Source organism: Nelusetta ayraudi, unplaced genomic scaffold (genome assembly GCF_046127955.1).
Source record: "Nelusetta ayraudi isolate G7.1 ecotype Tasmania unplaced genomic scaffold, CSIRO-AGI_Nayr_v1 ptg000071l, whole genome shotgun sequence".
Taxonomy (NCBI): Eukaryota; Metazoa; Chordata; class Actinopteri; order Tetraodontiformes; family Monacanthidae; genus Nelusetta; species Nelusetta ayraudi.
In genome coordinates this window covers 2,370,177-2,392,654 of record NW_027466121.1, presented here as the reverse complement: position 1 = coordinate 2,392,654, position 22,478 = coordinate 2,370,177, and positions in this window count along the sequence as shown.

The following is a 22,478-nucleotide window of genomic DNA, read 5'->3' as shown; positions in this document are numbered from 1 at the left end:
TCACAGCGTGAACGTTCTCTTTAACTAGCCACCTCTTCATCTCCATGTGAAGTATTCCTCCATACAAAATGCAGAAGGCCGATGGGAGCAAGAATAAACACTGCTATGATAATAGGTGTTATGAAATGTTTAATTCTGCTTATAATACACACATGATGAAAAAAAAAAGCTATGTACAGTGCCAGTCCTGAGCAGTGATACATAAATATTATGTTTGAGACAAACACACTTACAAGCCAACTATTCATAATTTACCGACGTTTGAATTAGAAGCACTTTAATTGTAGGTAATGCGAGCGCACACTGATGAGAAAAAAAGGTAACAAGAAAGAAAACTGTAAATAAAAACAATATACAAAATATTGGAAACTTCAACTGTGTTGTTGGGCATTTAAAGGGAGTTGTTTCAGCATCACAAGTAGCACTACAAGCAAATATGACCTTAGATATAAAAAGACAGAGGGAAAGGGAGAGCGGCAGTAAGGGAAGAGAAGCGCATAGGGCAATAGTGCTGAACCAAAAGGAAGGTCAGAGAAACGTTCTGCTGAACTGCTTAGTTCAACTCAATTAAAAATCAATACGTCCTTGTTTTGAATATCAATGATAACTGGTGTGGATAGCATACAAACATAGAGAGGACGAGAGCTGCAAAAGACCAGAAAACTTTGCGGTGGCTTCCAAAGCAGCCGGCATCTAATTTCTTTGTGCAAGAGGAAAACAACAGCTGCATGAAACAGCTCAAACTGCAACTGCAGCTGTGGACTGACAGACTTAAAATGTTGGTCTTTGCATCCGCTTGAGCCGCTTGACTCACCTCCTTGGGAGGTTACAGCCTGTTAAGCCTCGAATATCATCATCCTGTTGTCACATGATCTTTTTAGACGAGTCACAGCTAACAATAACTTTAAAGCATCATGCGAATACTTCAATAGCACTGTTCACATTTGCTCACTGACACACAAATTCACATTCTTGTTCACATTCTGCTGGCTTATAGTACTACTACTGCTTCAGTAGCACTACTACTACTACTACTACTACTACTACTACTACTGCTGCTGCTGCTTTACTGTGACTAACATGGATGAGCTAAACCTGGAAGTCAAAGGGAAGGGCAACACTGGTTGGTTTACGTTTGAGCATTTGCCTATGACCCACAAAACACTCGGTGTGCTCCTCCATTCATTTGCATCAGGACTGAGCTGTCAAAAGAAATCCTTCCCATCATCCGTCTTATTTCAAGTCTGCTTTGGCTCCTCCGCTACTTCTGGCAGCTCTCGGAGGGGGCTGCCAGCATCCCCTGTGTTGAATATCAACGTGAAAACAATTAGAAAAGGCAAATTCAGCGCGCAGTGATTTTCAAGTTAAAATGAGACTCTCCCAAGCACCCTCATCCCGAGAGAAGAGAACACTGGCTCTCATTCACTCTCTCTGTTCTTCTCCCTCCCCCCCTGTGGGATCAGACTGGGTGCATCCATCAAGTTAATTAAACAGAGTGTTATATAATTAAGAGGAATTTTAATGGGCGAGCAGCAGGAAACAGGTCAGGATAGATTACGGCAGAGTGCTGAATAAACATGGAAGAGAAAGAAAGGGATGTGGCGAGCGTAGCCGTCTGTCTCCTAGCACAGCGGAACAAGTATGGCGGTTAAATAAGCAGACAACACATCTGTATAGTTCTACGACAGCGTAGCTACGCGTTCAAGTGTAATAAATTAAGGAATTTCTTTTTTCTGGCCATCTGTAATACAGGTTTCACACAATGCTATCGGTAAGATAACCAGCGGGGGGCACTGTTGTGTGTCAGTGAGAGTCCCGCCAAGTTTAGTTTGGCAATACCAAGAATTCCAAACATCCAGCTATACATTGTCTATAATCATTGATGATGATGGGCAAAGTTTTTGTTTTTCAGTTTAGAAAAAAAAAAAAAAAAAAAAACTCTCAAAGAGTTTGGAACCCAGTGGTGGGTACACGGGAAACAGATGGCAAGACGACAGACGCTGACGCTGCAAGAGCTTCAGTTAAAATGGAAATTTAAAAGAGAGAAAGATTTCGCTCTTGGCCGTGTACCCCCTCTTCCTGCACACCGGGTGTGAACATGCGGCTTTCACTAAAATCTTCGAAATAAAAAAGAATATTTTCAACAAGTGTCCTTGGAGGACTGACACAAAATAATGACAATATCAATATGTGGCTGTGATCAAGCAGAGAAGAGTGTGTGTGTGTGTGTGTGTGTGTGTGTGTGTGTGTGTGTGTGTGTGTGTGTGTGTGTGTTTGTGTGTTTAAATGCTTTCTAGTTTTACACAGATGTATATGTAAAAATAAATTAAAAACTGCTGCTTGTTAGTTCTTGTACCAAAATCATAGTTTTTGTCTTTTTGGGTCTTGAATTTGATAACTTTATTGTACTAAAATCAGCTCTTTTTATGTATCTATATCTATATCTAGTGGAGGATCTACGTTAAGAGCTCCGAACAGCTGTTCAAGCTCCTGCCAAGTAACCAAGCTGACAGAGGATTGCAGCTATTTAATCTAGTCATAAAGCAGCCTGGTCAGATGGCGCTGCCGCTGCTCCTCCAAAATGAGCCCACACCAGCCTAATGCCATGCAAGTCTATGGGGTCAAAAGTCAACTTTGTCCTAGAGACATGGGACCACTTGCAGGTTCATCGGGATCCCTCAAGACACAGCCACGTCAAATTTGGGGCTTCTAGGGGTGCATGAAAACTGTTCTTCCTCCAAGGTGGGGCGTGACAGAGAAAGTTTGAGAACCACTGAGTTAGACAGTTAGACAGCTGTATATGGAGACCCTTCAAGAGATGAAGGCAGTCCTGATGCAAGACTTCTACAGCAGCGTCTTTGCAACTTATAAAATCTTGCGGGAGGGAAGTTCTGTACGACTCGGATGGGCAAATCTGTGCGAATCATCAACTTCATCAACCAAGTGTAGGTCTAAAAATACACATCCATCAAAATCAGGTCTTTGCCTGTTTAGTTTGACCTTCTTAAGGCCAACTTGGAGGGAGAAAGTTACAGGCCCTTAGGCGTGAAGATGAAGGCCTAAAGGCTACAGAGGATTTAGACCCCTTCGCCTAAACGTCAGTGAGCGTTTGCAGAAAACACGGACCTGACTAGGAACGGGCTGAGGATGGATTAGCCCAGAAAAGCACTTCTTTTCTTTAGAAAACATGCACAACGAGGCTGGCTCCTCATTTTGTGTCTGACACACACACACACCCACACACCTTACAGTCCACATTTTTGTGCTGAGATTTAAACGTATGCCTTGAAACTTGATATATATTGAAGTATATGTTCTAAATTTAAATGCCCAAACACTTTATGACCTTTATGTACTGTATGAACTATGTAATTAGTTGTTTCCACTGTGTCAGAGGACACTGCAGTGGTCCTGTATTGCTGGTTAGAGCAAAAGCAAAGCAGTAGTCCAGAAAAAAGAATCTACAAATTCTAAAGACAGAATGCATGACCATTGGAAGATTCCTAAATGGATGCCCTCATTCAAAAAGTGCATTAGACCTTGGCTGAAACTCAACCCCGATAAAGCACCCAAAGTAATTACTGGTGAGTGACTGTCAGTCATCCATTCCATCGTGCTTACAGTCGACGACAGTTTGGCCAAAAGGAAAGTGGAAGACGCCGGAGCTTTCCAGTCAGCTGATCCACTGTAAAGTCCGAAAGTCAGGGAGGTTACAGTGTTCCACAGAATTCTACTGCTTTTTGTCTTGTCAGTGGAATAGATGACTAGGAAACAGTGAACTCAATGCAAATTCCTCACTCCTTTGGGCTGCGGTGTAATTACTGATAGGGATGTAATTAGCCGAACACAGTTAGATAGTGCAGGTTATGTGAAAGAAAGAGAAAGTCTTAAGAGACAGAGGAAGCACGTGCGTGTGTGAGTGTGCGCGTGTGTCAGCATGCCTGTGCTGAACGAGGTCTCCATTTAATTAGCGGCACTGCCTGAGACAGATTATTAAGAAAGGTCAAAAATCTTGGAAAGAACGGGTGAAGGAAGAGGAGAGAATGTTGATAAGGATTTTGAAGATATCGGTGCTGCAGTTAGCGAAAGGGAGGGAGGGCTGGGTGGCTGGGAAGAAGATAAATTGGTCATGCAAAAGCTCAAATATGAGGACGGGGTGGCAACGGAGCAGAATACCAATGGTTAACGGAGTGGGAGAGCCAATGGAGGATGATAAATCTTGTCAAGCGGCAGCAGTTAGTTGGTTCGTGGCCCCGACAGGTCAAGCTGCTATAGTATTCAACGTCCATTTCAGAGGAGGAGCCCAAGCTCCTGCCTCGGAAGTGGCGCAATGTAACATTAAGGTCCAAAAATCAGTGCATTTGTCTTCTCCAGAAGGGTGTGTAATGGATCTAGCTCTCAATTCAGAGGATTAAATGTCAACCCATTATCATCACGAAGGCCGGTTGTAATGTATGGCAATGATCCCATTTTGCTCTTCTTCTTTAATCTTGTCCGTCGAATAATAGCGCAGCGGCTCATGGCTTTGGTTTACATTCCCAGCCCCTGTGTGTGCACATGTAGCACCAAGATCAGTTTCCGCCTGTCCACAGCCTTGTGTTGAGTATTGTGCTTTTAATATTATGAGGTGATATTTTTACATTTTTGGCTAGTTTTGTATTTCTACCTTTCATGTGCACTCCCTTTTCTGTAATTTCTGGCAACTGTTTCTGGCAACTAAGTGAACTATCTGTAAACAAGTTAGATTGCCCAACCACGTGCCGGGCAAGACCCATTTAGGAGCAAATGAGGTTGGATAAATTCTTCTGTAAAATCACATAAGAAATAAATCTGAGCATCTGAGTTAGATAACCAAGCAGAATGAACAAAATACTGTAAGTGCATTTAGTTTTCAAACCTCTTTGACCCACCTTAAGACAACATCTGCTGACACTGCAATTGGGTTAGAATCAGTATAATCAATATTGAAACATGAGAAACAAGGATTGGAATTTTGAGGTCATGTAAAATTCTGAAACACCGCCATTGTGTCTGTTGATGCGGTTTCTTCCTGCTCTTCCTGGTGAAGACTTGTTCCATTTGCTCGCTTTGTGGGCGAGGTCCCAGGGATGAAACTAATGAAACCCTCCCTCTTCAAGCCACCTCTAGATTCATAGATTCACCATCTGGGGTATGTGATTGGGTGAGAGCAGAAACGGGGGGGCTGGGGAGAGGGTCTTCCTGTCCGGCTAGCTTTCTTTTCCGTCTTGTTCTTTCAAATTTTCGAGTTGGCTATTTCTAGCGCTATTTTTGGGCCTTTCAGGAATAAGGAAGGGTTCAACTGACTGGAGCTCACACCAGGTCATTCTAAAAACGCAGCCTCAAGGGGGCGGTGCGTACGTGCCCTCCTTCTCCCGGTCCCCAAGCGGTGGGGAAATGCAAGGGTTGCGTCAGGAAGGACATCTGATGCAAAATAAAAAATAGAACACTTATTTTTGCTGTGGCGACCCCTGACAGGTACAACTGAAAGGATTTACATTGCTTTACTACAGTGATCCAACAAATAATAAACAAATTAATGAATAAAGAAATACTCAAGATTGTGAACAAAAACACAGTTTTTAGGGATACAGTAAAAAACAAAAATAAAATCAGACAACATGGTGCAAAGACAGGGAGCTCACAGTCTGAAGGACAAAAAACAATTACAAAAAATGATTTATATTCTTCTTTGAATGAATTAATACATTTACATGAATACTGTCACGTTCGAGTTGAAAAGTAAAATATACAAATTTTGGTAGTACTAGTAATCATTACTATGTAATGTTACAGTTATGCCCATCTGTTATCTTTGTTGGCCTTGAGTTTATAATTTTTTTTTTTACCCTATGCTTTTGTTTTGTTATTCGGGACTGAGCCTCAGCGAAGTCCTGCTCTCATCAGAGCAGGTCTTCGCAAGGCGAAGACTCGATTGTATTTGCTATGTTTTTTCTTATTTACACATTCCTCACGTCATGCGACATGCAACAAAAACCCACGCGTTCCTTGGATACGGACCTACATTCTGACACTCTGACCTTTGACCCCTGACAAACCGGAAGTTAGCTATTTTTACTTGTTTGAAATCATCCAGAGTGACAGAACTCAACAACCGTGAATGCTGCAAGGTTTTGTATTGCACAGACTGGACTCTCAGAAGGTCAACGTAAAAAGAATGGTCCGGATGCGTTGCACCATTTTCATTTTAGAGCCCTTTAAAGTTGATGGATGTCAAGACTGACCAAAATCCAAAAAAACACCAGAAAACGAAAAATGCACCTAGCGCCCTCTAGGAACATCGAAAATTCATACAACAAAAACACACGCGTTCGTCTCATCAAGCTCTACGTCGTGTACACTCTAATTTTTAAAAGAGGCAATTTCGAGCGACCATGCGATTAATCAGATTAATTTTTTTAATCGACTGACAGCTCTAATAAAGATATTTGTAAAATGATTGTATTACAGCAACTGTCTTGATGAAATGTGAGTGTTGATGAAATGTGAAATGTGAGTCATGATCAGTTTAGTTACATTTCAAAAAACAGCTTATATTTTCTACAATGCTAAATGCTAAAGCTAAAATGTCCTGTTTTGCTAGCTAGCGCTGAAGAATACAATGAAATGAGTCACATGTAGCTGCCCATGTTTACTACCTAGAACGCAACCATGTATTGTAATATATTAACAAAATGGAAGACTGACAAACCCGCCAGGCAATTAAAGGACTGTAAGGGAGGAGGGAGTCTAAAGTGAATTTCAATGTTGAATGGGTGTCTATAGTTTCCATTACCCGTAGAATTGCGCAAAACCTAAACATCGCAATAAAAAACTGGTAATAGAAACACCTAAACTTTCCTTGTCAAAATGTTAGCAATATCACTTTTATACAAAAAACGTAATCGAAATGCAGCTCATGAGGATGACGTGCTGGGAAAAAAAAACATTTAAAAAAAATATATCCCTCGCCAATGTTTAAATGTTCTCCGGGTCAAACTGAGTGTCACTAAGATTTGTTTGCTTTCATTTGTTTGAGCCAATTTTCAATAAAACCGCAAATCAAATGTAAATCTATAATTCATCTGAGGTCCTAAACTAAAGCCTTTTACTGTGCTTACTGTACCATACAAACATCTGACCGAGCAGTATTCAGAGTCCCAATCAATATCCCATACAACATGCCCTTTGATGACTTTGATAAAGACATTTTTTTTTTAAATTGCATCATACAGAATCCAAAGATTGGCTGCTGTGAAAATCCAGTTTTATGTTAAGAATAGACTGTCTTCAAATAATATTACCCTTGAGAGAGAAAAAAAAATGTTTTAGGTTTCTGTTGCATCACGCTTGGCCCCTTACAAGTCCTACAAATACAGGAGCAGCTGAAAAGTATTGGCTCACACCTCTGCAAACACTTAACCAGTGGGCGACTTTAGAGAGTCACTTTCTCATCGTTTGAGCGATTAGGGGAGGGGATCACTCAGAGAGAACTTGGTGCAGGGTCGATACCAGGGTGATCAGGGAAGAGGGCTGGGTGGAGTCAGAGGAGGGGAAGGAGCAAAGGGCGAATCCCGAGAGAGAGAGAGAGAGAGAGAGAAAGAGAGAGAGCAGCAAAATGACTGGAATCTCAATAATCACATCAAACCTGCTGCATCTCACAGCCTTGATTAGCATTGATGGATGCAGCAAAGCTGAGAAGAACTCCAAATCACATTTTTTTTTGCTGTATGTGGTACTGGCATTAGCGTTACCAGCGGAACTCATGTTTCTGTTTTTCTATGCGGAAACAAAAATACAATAGTCTTTGAGTTTTCTATAACGTCAGCATAAATGAATGAAAAATGCTTTACAAATGTCAGTTAAAAAAAAATGACACCTGACATATGTAATAAATCCATTGTAAGGTAAAAAAAAAAAATGTATGCATCTTTTGCCAGCCCAGCCACTCAATGTATATTGCAGAAGTTTTTAAGTGTTGACTGCCGTCTACAGAAGAACGGTAAAATGCCCATGAGCTATTACCAGAAAAATGTGCACTTCAGCTAAACGTTTCTGGATGTAAGAGATGATGAGTTGTTATGTGAGCAGACAGACAGAAACACTTTGACTGGCAACAGAGGCAGGAGCATGCAGAAGCAGATCAACCAAAACGTAAGCAAGAAAGCCATTTGTGATATGACATATTGTTAAAAGCAATTGTGTGGAGAGAGGGGGAGATCAAACATCAGACTATCATAAACATTAAACACATATTTAAAAAAAAAAAAATTAGAATTCAGGACATTTGACATTTGACAGAGATTGAGAACTATATCAATAAAGCGGCGTAAACCACTTATTCAGGCTTGACTGCCCCTGGCATGTAATTATCTGTAGGCCTAACAAAGCACTGAACCTATTAACTTGTTACATATATGTCGCGGCAGGCTGGAATTTAATTTGTCGCTGGAGAGGAGCAGGACCGCTGATGAATTTGCACAAGAAACCCAACCAGTGACCGAACAGGTAGATGGCTCAACTGATTTAATTCAACCAACTGCTACCAACATTCCTACATTCATCTATCCGTGCAACCAACTATTGTGGTAAAGACACAATACACTGATTTTTGTTGTTGTTGTTTTATCCATGTCATAAGCTCTTGGTAGCGACTGACTTGACAATGTTGAGGATGGATGCATTGCACGAGGTTCCTCTTGAGGACATCTGGGCTGAGCTGTAGAGACAGGGAGAGGAGTTCAAACATCTGGATGGAACTCGAAGGAGAGATGCTGCCCCACGACATCAACAGAAGCCAATTGAGTTGGTTTGTCTCTGATCTGCTTCCACTCAGAGCCATTCTGGGCACATCCATCTGAGTGAAATCCCCAAAAGGGTATAGCCTGGACTGGATTACATCTCCCTGCAGGCCCGGAAGCATTGTTGGTGACACGGAGCACTGCCCTCTGCCACTGTGTCCTCCGATAGGTTGGAGAAAATGGATGGACTGGGGGATGGATGAAACTATTGTGAGTTATCGCAACCTGAAAGCATTTGGGAAAAAAATGTACCATGTGTTTTCATTCTGATGGTAAAAATACCTTGCAATTAGACCAACATTTAAAACAACCCTCCCCCACGCCCACACACACGCACAGAGTGAGAGTGAAAGAGAGAGAGAGAGGGAGAGGGAGAGAGAGAGAGAGAGAGAGAGAGAGAGAGTTCCACTGACTTAGTATGGTTGGACACTTCCAAACACAGCAATGCGGAGAGAATGATGCAGTGTTCCAGTGGTCTTAGCCAGCAGAAACACTCGAATCTCTGCCAGACTCTGAGGGCAAATCTCTCCTCTGCGGGAAGGACAGCAGACATACTGTGAAGGGCTCTCCCCATATTACAGAAAAAAAAAAAAAACACTTTTTTTTTTTTAACGCTTGCATTACGGATTATAATGCACACAAGAACTATTTCGGGCCTCGTATTCACTGGGGATTTTTCATTCCGGATTGCATATGTGGTAAATACTAAAATGTTTCTGTAATCTTTATTTCAGCCCAAAGTGAATTCAGTTCATCGGTCCTAATTGTTGCTAGTTACGAAATTATTGAAGATTTGAATTAAAATGAATTAAATGTCAGAGATTTTTTAAATGACCTTCTCTGATGAGATAATGCTCATCATCAACATACATACTATCATAACTATTACCTCTAGTACTCCAAACTGCTGCTGCTACTACTACTAATAGCATTACCACTACTATTACTACTACTACTACTACTACTACTACTAATAATAATAATAATAATAATGATAATAATATTAATAATGATAATAATAATAATAATAATAATAATAATAATAATAATAATAATAATAATAATAATGATGGATGGATAACAATTTTTACAATAACGTTTTTCCCAAGCAGAAAATGAATCAACATTGACATTTGCAGTTCTGGGCAACACAATGGTGCAGAGGTTAGCACTGTGGCCTCACAGAAAGACAGTTGCGGGTTCCAGCCTGGGCCCTGTGGGGGCCTTTTTGTGTGGAGTTTGCATGTTCTCCGTGGGTTCTCTCTGGGTTCTCTGGCTTCCTCCCACAATACCAAAACATGCATTCAAGGCAAATTGGAAACTCTATAATGTCCATAGGTGTGTGTGTGTGTGTGTGTGTGTGTGTGTGTGTGTGTGTGTGTGTGATGAACTAACCCTATGATGAACTGGTGACTTGTCCAGGTTGGGGAACTGCCCATTAATCCAACAAATTGCCCACTTGTCTGACCTCCCATTACGGTTAGGGTTATGGACAGGGTTACAGTTATGGTTAGGACTAATGGGAGGCCATGCTCCCTCCAGGGTGTCATCTCATGGCAGGCTTACAGTACAGTCCAATATAGTTCAATACAACAAAAGTGCATTTTGATAAAACAGTTGGTGACTGTCCATTTCCTTACAGAAAACATAGGTAAACGGTCACGGGCACTCAAGAGGTCTTACTTACTTACTCACTTACCGAGCAGTGGTTGATGACAAATGTCTCTCCCCCTGTCTCGCAAATCTACACCTCTCAAACTCTGTTTAAACACCAACTTTTACCTGAAGGTCCCTGTAGGTGGCTCAAGCTGTCCCGTTGCACTCCGCTGCAAGTCGACAGAAAGATTTTCTCAGGATGTGACTGGCGAAGGTGACTTGCGCAACCTGGTAAGCCCCAGAGGGGACAACACCTTTCTAAAAACTCACTTTCTAAAAAATAACGCAAGTTGCGAAAAATGGCCTTGAAAGAGTATTGATCAGATCGGTGCCTGAATAAATCCTGTCCGGATGGTCTTGATCTAAATTGTGATCAAACATAATATATTTGTCAGTGGTTTTAAAAACAGCTCAGCATTAAGGCAGACATAAAATGCCTTAATACATGATGTATATTTGCGTTGCTGCAGCCTCTGCAAACACCTGTGAAAGGGCACGCAGGGTATCTCCTTCAGTTTTTGCCTTGTAAGCTTTGTAAGAACTATTTTCTAAACTGTATAATCAGGGTCAGTCATTTCCTGCCCAGCTGTTATAGAACTGGGCGGGTCAGGTCTGCACGTGCCATGGGCAACATGGAAATTATGTAAATCCAGCTCCGGTGCAGAAGACACAAGTGGTGGCCACATGCAAAATTTTACAACAACCTTTTACTAGTGCTGGAGTGAGACAGGGTGTATATGTTTGTTTTTTTAAATTAAATCAGGGGGTAATGATTCGAATATAATCGTATTTTTCATTAATGAAGGCCAAATCCCCAAAAAATGATGCACAGTTGGTAATCGTCTTATCTGTAAAAGCCTAAAGAACAACAAAGAATACATTTTTAAATGAAAACTGCACTTTTCCATACTTTCCCTACAGTTCTCCTAAGTTTTCCAACTGTCTTTACTTGATTCATTGTAGAGATAACTGAATGGATGTGTTTGGGTCCTACGCCAACAACACTTACATTGCTTTAAAAACATTTATAAGAATTGTGAGTATCCAAAGTCCATCCATTTCTACAGACTGTTTACCACCTCTTTTTAAAACTCCACCGTTTGTGTTGTGACTGGCTCGAAAATTGGCTGCTATTTTTCCTCCACCTCCCTTCCGACCAGGGGGGCCTGTCTGAGATAAGTGGAGGAGACACAGTCAGAACAGTGGGAAGGCGGTGTCAGAAAACGTAAGGCAACCTGAAGGTCCCAGAGAGGGTCAGAGACAGCATGCGCAATGACTTTGAGGAGTCACACTGTGTTTACGGGGCGAACCTCTGAGACAAATCTGGACTCTGAAGTTGCACATCAGTATACGTGACCGAGCATGTGGTTGAGATTTTGCTTGGTTTGATAAACAGCCCGATGGAAACTGTCGAGAAAGTGCTGACATAGCGAACGTCTAATACACATGACTCAGCTGTTGTCTTGTCCACTGTCTTTCCAATATGTATGGAGCCCATGAGTGATGGCGTTGTTCCTGAAGTAACAATGTGTCTGACAGCCAAGTAATGGTACCATGATGCTAACTGTTAGCATTTTAATTTCTGCTCCCAACTTTGTGCCAACTGCTGATGTCATGGATGTAGACACACCGCATCTTCTTGTCTTTTTTTCTCAACTCCAGTTGAAGGGAAGTGTCATTTTCACTTTGATTTAGTTCTCCTTAAAATGTAAGGGTTTTTGTCCATTTGGACTCTCCCTAAAGTAGGAATATTTTCCTTTCCTCCTTCTTCCTCTTCTTGAAGCCTCCCAAAAGAAAGATAAGAAGACAGGAAAAGCAAACTAGACGAAACAAACTAACAAAAACAAAAATATGATCGATTAGATAAAAAAAAAAAAAAAGAGTGTGTGAAAAAAGGACAAAGAAAATGACAATGAGGTGAGCTGTTTTGGATGTACTTGTCCTTGATTCATGTATTCACAGTTACAGACCAGCACCAGTGTAGCCTCTGACTCTGGGACTCTGGCAGCAGATCATTCCAAATCTGCTCATTCACAGATGCTGCAGACATAAGGACATTGTTATTGTGTCACTTGTTCCTCAATTAAAGGTTCCAAAATTCCTTTGTGAGTCATATTGGTTCTACTTGGATTTAGAACTAGTGAAACACTGAAAATGCAATGGAGGAACGGAGTCATGAAGAGAATATGCCAATGCTGCAATTACAGGATTGGACAACAGGACAGCTATTGGTTATATGCCAATCAATTAACAACCTTGCTGGCATATTTAACTGATTCAGCAAATTAAATGTGCCTGTTCTTGTGTTGCAGTTGCTGTGTTGCTGATGAGTGCTTGCGTGATGCTTTTGACACACACACACACAAGCACACACTGCGCGCGCAAACACACACACTCACATTAAAGAAAGAATATGGGGTAATCTGAAATACCTCACACAAGAATATTTTTATGTCATCATGTTAATTTTGCTGCTATTCTGCAAACTTCTGTTTTAGCAGTGATGCTGTTTTGAAACAATTGTGTGAGAGGAAGGAAGTGTAAATTGATATTAGACATTATTGTTAGCCATGGAGTACCTCAAGGGTGTATTCTTGGACCAATATTCTTTAACATTTTCATGTTACTTGGTAATATAATTAAAAAGTGTAATGTTAATTTTCTATGCTTTGCAGACAATACCCAGTTATATCTGTCAATTCATCCTGACAAAGCAGAACACTGGCCGAAACAACATAAAACCTATATGATTTATTTTTTTTAAATGCTCAATAATAATAAAACTGAGATCATAGATAAAAGTTAATTGATTGATTGATATGGACAGGTTGTTTGTGGGGACTGATGCCTACATTTTATAGAACTGTGATCACTGCTTGCTGAAATGACCCTGAACTGGTTTGTCACATATTGCTGACCGACATATCGGAATAGGGAGCTGGCAGGGTTTTATCCATAGGTGAAAATGATGAATTGCGGACAGGTTTTCATATGCAGCAGCTCTGAGTACACTCTGAATAGGTTCATTATCAGTGTGTGTGTGTGTGTGTGTGTGTGTATAAAACCAACTTTTGTCTCACAGTTTTCAAAGTTGAAAAAAGCATTGAGAGTAAAAGTTGTCAGATTCATAAAGAGTTTTTTCAGATGTGGGCTTTGTTTGTTTTTCAAGCCAGAGAATGCTGAAAAGTCGGTGTTGGCTAAATGGCTAAATGAATGACTGAAGTTGGGATTTGTCCTGAAGATTTGTGTGATTTGTGAAATCCAGTACCAGTCATCTCACTTTGCTCATTCTAGTTAGAAAGTTATTTCCCGATTTAAAAGTATTTATAAGATTTAAGTTAACATCAAGAACCTTGCAGAAGTTTCACTCCTGCTATTTTAATCTACAGGTCAGTCACTCAATCCACTGTTGCAAGGAGATTATCAGCACCCGAGAGGTCTGGTCATTTAAAAAAAAAAAAAAAAAAAAAAAAAAAAAGACCTGTCATGAAACTATTATTTTCAAGCATTGCCAAGGCCTTCTTGAATAATAGTTCAAACTGTGATGAAGATTAAGGTCCACTAAAACTATGCACAACAAATCTAAATCCTTTTCCCCCTAAGAAGACCAGAAAAAGACAAATTTAAAGGACGGGATGTGTTGAACAGGCACCACTGTGAGCAGCGCACAGTCAGCATTTACAATAATAACCAGCCGTAAAAATAAAATGCAAAGCAACACTTTGTTTATAGCCGCCAAGAACAAGAATTATGTAAATATAGTAAATGTTTGTTTAAATTCAAAATGGGAGGAACCAGAGCGATAAGACAGTGCTTGCCCTTGAATTAAATCCATATAGCCAGAGAGCTTAAATGGCTTTAAATCTTTAAATCTGGGCACAAGTGAAGCTTGAAAATGATTTAAAACCAATGTCAGTGTGTTTTAAATATTTCTAACTTCTGCCCTCTTCAAAGTTTGCTCTTCCAAATGGTTTGATATCTGTTCACATTCATATCTGTGTGACAATTGCAAAATAAAGCAGCATTTTCTATATCTGTTAATGCAATGTCTGACTTTGACTGCTGGGCTGAACGTATTGCTCTGTTCTGGACTGAGGAAACCTGACTCTGGCCTGACAGAGCCAATCTTTCAAGGTCAGAAATGTAACTCCAGTTGAATGTCAGTTTGACACTTTTTTTTTTCTTTTTTTTTCTCCAAACAGCTCAGGACACAGTGACACAGACACGAAACAAGTCAGGGCTCAAATGGTCTGATTTCAAAGCTGCGACGAGCAGCAGCTTGAGTGGTGCTGGCTGCAGCTCTACCTGTGACAAGGAAACCAAGGACAGATTCACACCGACAACTCTCCACTTTATAGCTATTAAAAGAAATGACAAATGAAAATCACTTTACAAACTTGTTGTTGCCAGTCTTTATGGTTGTTTCAGTAAATGGGACTTATGAGTTTTGATTATGACGTCTCAACGAAGCAATACATTGAAAACTTGTGCATGTTTCAAATCTGTTTTTTCAATGATGCAATGCAGATGAACCCATCTCTTGTTATTAGAATATTTCAAGTGTTCCACTTTCACCTTTTTTGGATGTGTGATCTGTCAGTGACCAACAGCTTACAACTAAGCCAGAACTAAATGCTTGTACTTGGACACGGCCAATAAAACTGGTCAAGTTAAACAATAAAGACCCTTCAAATGAACTGAAAAATCAAAAGGAAATCACTATGGAAAGTGGCACTCTTAAAGACGGGAGTGAGACTGTGCAATCAAGCAAAGCGCAGAAGATTAGCCAGCACATTAGTCCCACTGGTTGGAGCCTGCATCGAATGCTTTTAATCCATCTCAGCCTGGGCTGTGAGCACCAGTGAGCAGATGTGATTAATTGGAAGCTTAGGTACCTCGTTTCTGTGGAACATGAAAGCCAAAAGTAAATCTTTCCCCCCCTCCGACTTACTCAGCGTTTAGTGGCATTGACAACAAACTACACTCTGGTTCTGCAGCGCGGATAAACATTTCACGGGAGTGAGAATAAGCGCTGGTTTATGTATGTAAGTAAAGTCGCTGGAAAATGAGGGGTGTGTGCTTTTGCTTACGACATGGCAAATTTTCAATAAGATCCTAGCAGAAAGGCAATAACGCCAGCCCGGGAAAAACCTGGAAGACTCTCCTTCCCCTCCGCCGCGCAAGAAAGCGGCGGCAAGATGTTGGATATCAAAAGGAAAAGAGGAAGTGAAAGGAAAGCGACGGCGTGCACAGGCTGAGTGGCAGCAGGAAATGAGGGAGAGCGAACGACACGGGAGGACGCAGAGAGAAAGCAATTATCTCGCGGCATCAGGATGCGATGAAGGCATCTGACAGGCAGGGAGAGCTGCAGCCTGCGACTCAGCTTTCATCGTCGTTTCCTGTCCTCCCAGAGCCCGCCTCCTCACGCCATCACGTCTCTGGGTAGACTGGCAGCTGCAGCTGGGATGCACGTTTCTGTTCTACTACTTGCATTGCCAATGTGCTTGTTCACGTGCAAGTGCACTCGCGCGTGCATGAATTGGAAACTCTAAATTGTCCTTAGGTGTGTATGTGAGTGTGAATGGTTGTTTGTCACTATGTGACCCTGCGATGAATAGGCGACATGTCCAGGGTGTCCCCCGGCCTTCGCCTTATGACCCTGAGCTCAGGTAGATGGATGGATAATCCAACTGTCCAGAAGATGTAAATATTTTGTTTTTTCTTCTCTTATTCTATAAATCCATCCATCCATCCATCCAATACCTGCTTCTTCCTGCACTCAGGCTAACAGGGGTCTGCTGGAGCCTCTCCCAGCTGTCATAGGGCGAAGGTAGGGTGACAACCTGGACAAGTCAACTATTTCACTTCTTTATTTTCTTTTTAATCCACATATTTTCTTCTTCTCGTTGCACTACATGTTGTGGTAACTAAGCAAATTTCCCAAATGTGGGATAAATAAAGGCACTCTGCTCTATTTTGTTTCATTTTTGTCAAGCGAACGTGAGAGTGAGGTTTAGCCGAGCAGCACTTTGCTCAGTGTGTTCAAGCTTTTCCGTCAGTCTGTAGTTATAAAGAGACGCCACAAACGCGCAGTGAGCTTTCAAAAGACGGTCCTGACTGTTTGTGCCACTCCCTGTACACTTCCCGATGTCCTGAAGCAACATTGTGCAGATGGTGAAGTATGTCTGTGCTGCTGCCTGAACTTCATGCTTGTGACAGGGTGAGATCTAAATATTAATGGCGCCCTTCTAGACCCTCCCATGGCTCAGCCAACTAGCTGCTCCTCCGTTTATTATATCCTACACGTCGGCTCTCCCGTCAAAAAAAAACCTTTCTTTTTTGCACTTTTTCAGTCAACTGCCCCTAATACTGTGTTGCCGAAGCGAACAATAAACTTTGCAAGCTACGACGTGCCTGCAAAGGCTCCAAAAGCGGAGCAGAGCGGAACCTTTTGCAGCACACTGACCTAAAACATACATGAGGGTGAGAGAGACAGGGGAAGGCGCTAAATTAAGAATGGCAGTCTCTTGATGGGTTGTAAGTGGTGTTGTGGACTGGGCTGGTTCAACCACTATAAAAGCTTAATGCCACAGAACACCAGTACTGTTGGAAAATCTGTCTGCTTCAGGAGCATCGCACCTCTTCTTTCTACGTTGGAAATAAATCATCACCCAAAGAGATATTAGTTGGTTTTCTTCTTTTTTTTTCTATACCAGATGCCATGCCATGCAATTTCTTAAAACATACTTTTTTAAAAAATACCTCAAACAAGCAAATTTTCATATATACTGTATATGTGTGTGTATGTGCGTGTGTGTTTCACAACATGGTTAGCTCTGTAAATACAATTTTATGCAACCACTGAGGTATCTGGGTTACGTCTGAAGAGCCCCTCTCTCTTCTTGTTAAGATGTCTGGCCATCATTAGGAGGGCTTTCACGTTCAAGAGCAACTGACGTGCACACTGGAAATACGTGAAAACGTGAGACTTCTACTGCCAACAACTTGACAAAAATCTACTATGTTGAAACCTGCTGTTTGGGTGTTAAAACTCATATTTGCACTGATTCCAAGGCACAGCTGGTACAAACGGACACCAAGTATTTCCGGAGCAGTGGCGCTACCCAGAATAAAATGCTAAATGAATAAAAAATACAACCTGAATGATTTATTGGTTTTGTGCACTGAGCTAAGGTGATTCCCACAAGTGTAACTGCCATTAGTAGAGAAGAGAGGAAATGAAAGGGAACAGAGGAATAAAAAATAATCAAAGGAGTGGAGACCTCCACCCAGTGCTTTTATGGTCAGATTGTTCAACTGAATCAAAGTGTGGATAACTACACATGCCAGAAGGTAGCTAACCATTTTTTTAATTTTAATTTTTTTTAAATTTTGTGTTGCCATAAAATGAAACAGAGAGGACTGTGGACCAGCAAAAACACAAGTCCTCATTATTACCGTAAAGAAAAGCTTTGTGCTTGTTTTTAGTCATCTCAACGAAGAACAAAGTCCTTCATCTGTCAACGACCCAAGTCCACAGTGACAAATTATGTTCTTTTGAGGCCTTCTACAGTGCCAGGATACTAATCTGGCTTTGAAGTCCCTGAGAATTCCTGGAGTAAAGATGTCATCACACAGCCACGTTTTCTTCTTTCTTCTTTCTTCTCTTTCGCCGTATTAGATCACTTAGTGGACCAATCGCAATTCACAGACTGGACTCCGCGTGCCCCTTGACAGAACCAGAGTTCACCTCTTTCAACTGTCCCTTCATTTGGTAGAGCGTATGTTTAAAGACGTTTTAAGCCAGTTGTGAAAGTCTCAATACCGTTCCTCAGAGATAGAAAACCAAATGTGGCAAAGAAATGTGTTTAAAGTGCCAATGCTGCACTCACCAAGTTCAACCCCAAACACTGAGTGCCAAGGAGAGAGGCTTCTTCAGTTCAAAACGTCTTCAAGATTTCAAGACCAAGTCCAGTTGCCTTAACCCAGTGTTTCTCAAAGTGGGTGGCGCGGAGTCACGTCTGGGGGGGCGCGAAACACCGGGCGGGGAGGGAGACGGGGCGCCCGGAGGAACTAATGTTTTCAAGTCAGAACTTTTTCCACGGCGGAGCAATAAACAAAAAGTGTTCAGTAGGTTGTAGCTCAGAAAAACGCTGCTCAGGTACACAGGATGGACAAATATTTGACAATGACGAAAAGAAGAATCCAGGAGTCCGGCGGTGGCCAGTGTTCTTTGTTGTTGGCCACTTTTGGCTGTAGAATCGTTCCGCGAGTGCCTGCGGAACGATGGCGTTGTTCACGCCAGACTTGAAGCGGGGTGCATCTCTGCGGCCGGCTCGCGCCACGCAGCCATCGTTTCGGCGTCTGGTCTATTTTCTGTCTAATGCGTGAGGCGCGAGCAAAAAAGCCAGAGGACAATGAACAGTTTTCCAGCGCTGATAGAACGTAATCAAACAGCTTTGCATCAGTACGTGATCTACGCCGCGACTGGCGCTATATTATGACTTAAGCGCACGCCACGCTCAACGTCATCCCGTGTGGCAGGTAGAAAATGTGATGTTCTCGCATGACTGATGTTGTTGATGTGGTCGATTTCATCAAAACGAGACCAGCCAGGATGGTGGATGTTACAAAAGTGGTTTGCCAAAAAAAGTTATTTGCACAGCAGAAAAGTGAAAGGAGCATTCTTTTTTAAAAAGTAATGTTCAGGATTTGATGTCACAAAGAGTGATTTGCTAAAGTTGTTTATTTGTACAAAATAAATGATTTCATAAATGAAGAGAAAAGTGAAAAATTTTGTTCCTCCAAGGTGGAGACACACCCACGTCAAATTTGGGGCTTCTAGCCCATGAGGAACCCCGAAACCCTAACCCTAATTCCAGCAGTAACCCTAACCCTAACCCTAATTCCAGCCTTATCGCTAACCCTAATGCCATGCAAGTCTATGGGGTCAAAAGTCAACTTTGTCCTAGAGACATGGGACCACTTGCAGGTTCATCGGGATCCCTCAAGACACAGCCACGTCAACTTTGGGGCTTCCAGACATGAGGAAATCCAAGATTTCCACTCCATCTGTGTTCCAATGAAACCCAGCTGGTGGGATTTGCTTTCTCATGCTGCTTCCCTCAGCATCGACCCTCATCACTAATTCTTTGTTACTTCAGTATCTGCATGTAATGTTTTTTTTTAAGTTTTTTTTTTAAGTTTTAGAATTATTAAGTCATAAATTAATTGCAAACATGTAACTTTATTACCATGTTCTGGTAAACCAAAGACTCTCAACGTTTCCATTGATTGAAATAAGCCCGTTTGATTTCTCCACTACCACACAAGTTTACCAGTAAATGTCCTAGTTTCTCAGCTTGCTGTAGTCCTCTGTATTTGACACTTTCATCGAGCTCAGAGGTGGGAAAACTTTTTGACTGGTGGGCCACAATGGGTTCTACAATGTGACAGATGGGCCGGAGTAGGAGCAGATGGATGGAGTGTTTTGGTGACCCACCTCATGAACAAAATGAACAAAAACATTACAACAGCATGATGATCAAACAGACACCTTTCTCCACAGCAACTGAATATAATGCTGTGAAACATAATCAGCAAAAGTGCTCTGAATTGCTTATTTTGGATATTTGTTTTGGAAAGAAAAAAGAAGCTGAAATAACACTTTCTACACTTTACAGCCGTGTGAGTGATCGTAGGTGTGGTGTGTGTGTGTGTGTGTGTTTATTTTGTTTTGCAGATGTGGCAAACATGATACCTGACACCAAGTGTGAGATAGTATCTTATCTTTCAGGACTTTAGGATGTCTTTCAGGAGGATGTCCCTGACATTCCACTCAAACTTACCACCCGCAGCGTCCCAATGGACGTACCTTCAAATCCACATTTACATAAAAAAAGAAAGTTTGCGGACGTGGCGGGCAACTTCTTTCGGGTAAAATTTGTGTAGAGGGCACAGCCATTTTAAGGGCTCATAACAAAGTTCCGATTTCCATTTAGCTTCAAGCGATGTGTGAAATGACGACAGTCACATTGCCACTGTCCTCCACCAATCAATTAGCGCAACTGCCCCCTGACTCAGCAGTGGGAAGCAGCTTTGATATGACTTGAATGTATTCTTAAACTCTATACAGTGGCAGTCATTCACCAACCAATAAGAAGAATAGCAGTTAATGTACTCCAGGATTACGTCACAACTACGTCACATGAAGCCTTTCACAAAACTATTCAGTGTTGTATCACCTAAATTAACAACAACAAAAAACAGAGTTTTTTTTTTATTTAGGTGTCAGGACACTTGATTTATATTTGGTTTTGATTGCGGTATATTGCTCATGTTCGGCAGTTCTAGGTTGTGATGCACTTCCAGTAGCATCTCTTTGGCTGTAAACAGATGGAGTCACCTGCAAAGAAAAGAAAAGAAAAGCAGGAAAGAAAGAAAAACAGCTGTTATGTAACAACACTGATAGCCTGTTTTTCCGTCTCGCAATTCTTCGGCAGAGCATCAAACGCGACCGTTACCGCTGGCAGAAACAGATAATGAGCACTAGAGCTGTAGCCTGTCACCTTGAAAGCTGTCAGCTGCGCCGCAAGCTAATAGAGACCTGCATCAAGAACATCTCCATAAGCTAATTATGCACGCTCAAAGAATGTTAATATTCCCCCATAGCTTATAGGACACCCGGCGCCATTTGGTGGTTGATTTCCTCCTCGTAGAGTCCGCAATGGCGCATAAAGATAAAGAGTCGTCCGACTGCACTTGGTACGTTTTAGCCAGGGAAAACATTTCAGCTCAGGTGACTTTCTTTTGTTTGTTGTAATATTCAATTTCTTTTCTGTGGTTTTAACGCGTAATATAAAAACATTTTAAATACATGATGCTTTAAGAACATATATAGCCATTTTTTTCTGTCAATAGGGTAATCCAGTGTGATACGTGAATATTACTTGATAGGCAACCAAGTTCAGGCCAGAGAGCTAAACAGACCAAGGCCTGGGTTGTGAATGCAAATTTGGTCAAGTTAAACTTCCCTTTGTAATTTGTGTATGTTGCAGCCACACACACACACACACACACGGAGGCAAGCACACACTTTCATTCTAAAATGACATTGTTCAGAGACAATAAGCAGAGTAAGATTTGCCATGTAATTAAATAGTTGCCACAGCCAAAATTAAAACGAATCCAATGATCTGCAAGGACAAAAGAGACATTTCAGGCAATCTTGATGAATCCGTGCTAGGGAACTTATTTCCTCCTTATCTTTGATAGCCTTTTCTTGCCTAAAGGGAACACATAACCCATAAAGTCACGGAACTGAGGAAGCTGCTATAAAGCAGAGTTGAATGATTTTTTTTTTTTTGTATTATTTTGATGTCACCAAAGTTAAGGAAAATGCAAATTTGCTTTACAGAAGCATTTGCAAGGTCAGATGGAATAAAAGTCACCATTATCTGCACCAATCAATACAGCTTAGCTGGATTCTAGTGTACTGTAATAATGTGTACAGTTATAATGTTGCTACACTGACACTGGATTAAAAAGGCAGTGAACAGTGTGTGTGTGTGTGCGTGTGTGTGTGTGTGTGGGTGTGTGTGTGAGAGAGAGAGAGAAAGGGTCAGAAGGACGACTGAGATGACAAAGGGTGTTGAAAGCCCAGTGAGCATGATGACAGTGCAGGAATACCTGAAACTTACTCCACTCCTGCAGACTCTCAACTCCAGATGGTCAACTGTCGCATTTGTCAAAGCCACTGGAAATCATATTTAAGATGAGCAAGATTTTGTTAGTCACACGGATAGTTTTACAGTTTCAGAGGACTTTCCAGTTATTCGTTAAATGAAGTGCAATATAACCACTGAGCTCATTTGTCGCTTTATGGTATTATTATACCATCAGGTTTCCTCTGTTTCAATGTTTGCTTGTGATAACTAGCAGCAGTGGGATATCCACCGAGGCCCCTGCATGTTAAGTGAATGAACTCCTAAATTACCTGTGTGT